General features: G+C 45.4%; 1 pseudogene; it reads left to right on the top strand.

The window, feature by feature from the left end:
- The first annotated feature begins 224 nt into the window (after window positions 1–224).
- LOC116384114 (C-myc promoter-binding protein pseudogene) lies at window positions 225–3,843 on the top strand (annotated as a pseudogene).
- Window positions 3,844–3,869: the final 26 nt, after the last annotated feature.

Here is a 3,869-nt window from a genome sequence, read left to right as displayed (position 1 = left end):
ATTATGGTCCATTTAGAGTCAAACAGACCATAAAGCAGGGGATGCACAGTGATTGACAGGTCTCTGGTTGTATAGAAGTCTCACCAGAGACGTATACGGTGTCTCTACGTCACTCCTCCTCAGTCCGGATATGGTCACTTCCTGTTCACTGGTTGCAAAAAAAACCCCGACATTGTGTTTGCCGTAATCCAAGATGGCGACGGTGAAATTGCCGAACTCGAAGCTTCAAAACATCAGTCCACAAACCAATGGGTGACGTCACCATGACTACATCCACTTCTTATAGACAGTCTGTGATTTGAATACAAGTTTGCTTCATTGATCCTGCAATAATCATTTTTTCACCAATAAACTCCCAGTTTTAGTTAGTGTCCAAAAAATCTGCTAACTATAGAAGAAATGATTTTTCTCTGTTCTGTTCCAACAGGAGAGAGAACTGACTCGTGACTTACAATAGTCTCTGATGGTGAGGAGAATTAAAGGAGGAGCTTATCAGTGGTGCTAACAGCTAGCATAGCATCACTCAGACTGGCAGCTGTTTCACATTACCTCTTTCCATTTGGACTAGCTACCACACCCTGCTTATTAAGCCTCTCATCACACACCCTCTTACTGCACATGGTTGGAATCACAGACCCCGTCCAGTCGAATCACTCGACATTAAATTTAAATCTGGTTGCAATGAAACTGCTGTCAGTGTGAGTAAATTATCGCTCACTGTGTCACCAACATGGGAATGTTTTTAAAGAAACAAAACAGCCATCGGTGCAAAACTCTGTTTGGTACGAAAGCCCTGAAGACATGTTTGAATCGTGTTTCTTATATATTCGATCTGCGTTCTTGCTGGGCAAGTAAACATTCCTCACTCCTCCTGATCTCAGCTGTCACGAACCCCAATGTGTTCTTGTGTTTGTGCATGGCTCAGAGTTCTGGTCGGGGGTAAAGTTTCATTTTAAACCCACAGAGACAGACTCATGTCCCGGAGGCTCGAGTGTCAAGAGATTGAGTGATGAATCTTGCCACTGAGGCAGACTAAGACTTTACACCTCCACACCCAGAGGCTGCCACCTAAAGAAAGTCCAGGGTTAAACCAAACTGGCTCACAGTGTTTCTTTCACTTTTCATCAGTTTTCATTTGAGTTGTCACTTATACTCGTGCATCCTTCAGGGTCACAGATTTATTTTTTTGGTCTTTGTGTTCTTTGAGAGAAATAATCAGTATTCCTTTGATCTGTATGAAAGTGAACACACTGCCTGAAGCAGTTCACAAGTGTTATTTATTATTTCTGTGGCGCTAGTGCAGTGTCCCTTCAGCCGATGGCTTGGCCTCTTTAGGGCTCAGTATCGGTACTTGATACCTTTTTAAGGTATGGATTTAAATAATCCAGTGCCAAGTAGTATCCAAAACTTCTCCAGTCAAACGATACCTGCAATAGAGGGGTTTTCTGTGCTCAGGTTCAGAAGAAAATGGACTTTTGTCAGCTTGTACCTTTTCAGCTTCTTCAGAGGGTGTAGCTGGTGTTGTGCAGTCAGCCCTCCTGTAATAGGCTCCATGGTTTAACAAGGCTTCTAATCAGCAGGATTTTATGTGGGACCGACCTGCAATTGAGGCAGAATGTTAAGTGTGAAGAAACACCTCAATGCTCCCTTTTTAAAATGCACACTCAGGTCTGTGTAGCCGGCCGAGCTTTAACTGTCTCAGTGCTTAGAACTGGACAAAGGCTCAAAACAAATCTTCTGTCCTATTCAGAAAGACCTGTTTCCCGAGAGACGAGTCCTCAAGCCAAGACGCTGAACCTTTAGTTCACCTAGCAATTTTAATTCACCCGTCAACAACCTAAATCAACAACCACTCTCGATGCAACAGAATCTTCCACAGACGTGATGCATCTTAGAAACGAGAAATCTAGCTGATCAACTTAAAGTCAATCCGGTCAAAGACCGTCAGCTTTCCTTCTGCCTAAACTGAAAATGTCTGCCCTCTCCTCCTCATGTTGTACCGTCTCTTTTCATTTGCCCTTCTACCGGCCTCTCCTCAGTAAGATTTATGACCGTCAGATTTTATTTTACTGCCTTAGCAAGGCCGCAAGAACCATCTGAACCACAACGAAAATCAATCTCTTCTCCCTCTCTTACTCCCTCTCTTTGTCTCTCCTCCTCCTTCCCTCTGTAACCGTGCAGGCAGCCGGCGGTGATGGGAGATGATGGAGGACAAAGGCCCTCGTGTAGCCGACTACTTCGTGGTGGCCGGTCTGACGGATCCGTCCAAGCCGCTGGACCAGGAGATCCACTTTGACGACGTCTGCCACAAGACGGCCAAGCCCAGGGCGCCCATCACCGACGTGGCGGTGGTGATCCGCTCGATGGGCGAGGAGGCACCGTCGGGGTTCACCTGCGTGGAGGAAACGCCGACCGGCCACTCGGCCGATCTTAACAACGGCGGCCTCATGGCGCCCCAGATCTTCCTGTGCTACAGGCGAGGTCGAGACAAGCCGCCGCTCACTGACCTGGGGTAAGCACCAAAGAGTCTGTATCTAGATGATATTATGCTCACAATGATGACGCTAACATGCTGATGTTCAGCGTGTTAACACACTTACATTTGCTAATTAAACACAAAAAACACAGCTGGGGCTTATTGGAATTTTAGTTTTGGTGTATTTGGTGAACCATAAACCCGTCATTAAATTCAAATCAACGAATAAAGACTTTGACCTAACGACGAGGCTCGATGAGATGTTCAACGATCACCAGATCTAACAATTCATCCTGAGGGAGACGGAAATGTGTGAACCAGAGATATTTCAGTAAAAACCTCAAATGTGAACCTTGTGGTGGCGGTTCTAGTAAAAATCAGCAGGCATTATGATGTCTGTACAATACTTCACATAGACTGACACCATCCTCACAACCATGCTAACCAGTGCGGGTACAAATACGGTATAAAAACGTAAAAGTGTAACTTCACCCCCACGTCTGAGCCAAAGTCCACCAACTGCATAATTTAAAATAAATGCTGAAAGTGAGTATTGGGATATGCTCTGATCGCACACGGCTTCACTACTGCGACCATGAACTACGCTTTAGTCCGGATACTTTGCTGACAGTGATGATGGTGTAAAGTACTAAAGGCTGATTGGTACAGTGAAACAGAGAAGATGTGATAACAGGACTTACATTTCAAACTGCTTGTTGAAGCTGTAGGTCTGTAATCTGCTGTAAGATATACATTATCAAAACACCGACTCACTGATTCACATTTTACTTTTACTTTAAACTTATTTTGTGTCCAATTTGACAGAATTTTAAAGTGAATCACCGTCTTGAGTGTGAGCTTACCCGACACACACACACACACACACACTCGACCGTGTTACTTATGTGTTGCAACATGTTGCTGTGTTCGTTATTTGTTTTTACTTCCAGTAAAGATCCGCTGCTGCTCTCAGCAAACATTGCATTTGTTGCGAGTGAGGAGGAGTTTATATCTAAAAAGTGGTCCACGTATCGTATCGGTTCCTCCGTTCTGTGCAGCAGATTTCAACAGCAGCCACTTTCTGTCTGTGATTTTGTGAGAAATAGTGCAGAGCGCCGTTCTGGGTGTCCTCTGAGCCGGGTTGAATTCAGTAGTGTTTTGCTGAGGCCTCTCTCACCTCCGGCTGGCAGGAGGCAGCTGGTGACAACACTAAGGAGACTCACAGAGAGCCGAGCTTATCAGAGGCTCACTGGAACTCTGCTCAGACACTATCAGCAGCTTCTGTGTGCTGATCGCTCAGAGAGGCTGCACTTACCAGACATTGGTGGGACAAATGGGAGGCTGAGGTGTGTGTGTGTGTGTGTGTGTGTGTGTGTGTGTGTGTGTGTGTGTG

The sequence above is a fragment of the Anarrhichthys ocellatus genome, unplaced genomic scaffold, assembly GCF_004355925.1.
Source record: "Anarrhichthys ocellatus isolate YVR2014 unplaced genomic scaffold, GSC_Weel_1.0 scaffold8, whole genome shotgun sequence".
Taxonomy (NCBI): Eukaryota; Metazoa; Chordata; class Actinopteri; order Perciformes; family Anarhichadidae; genus Anarrhichthys; species Anarrhichthys ocellatus.
This window is presented reverse-complemented; position numbering and strand designations above follow the sequence as displayed.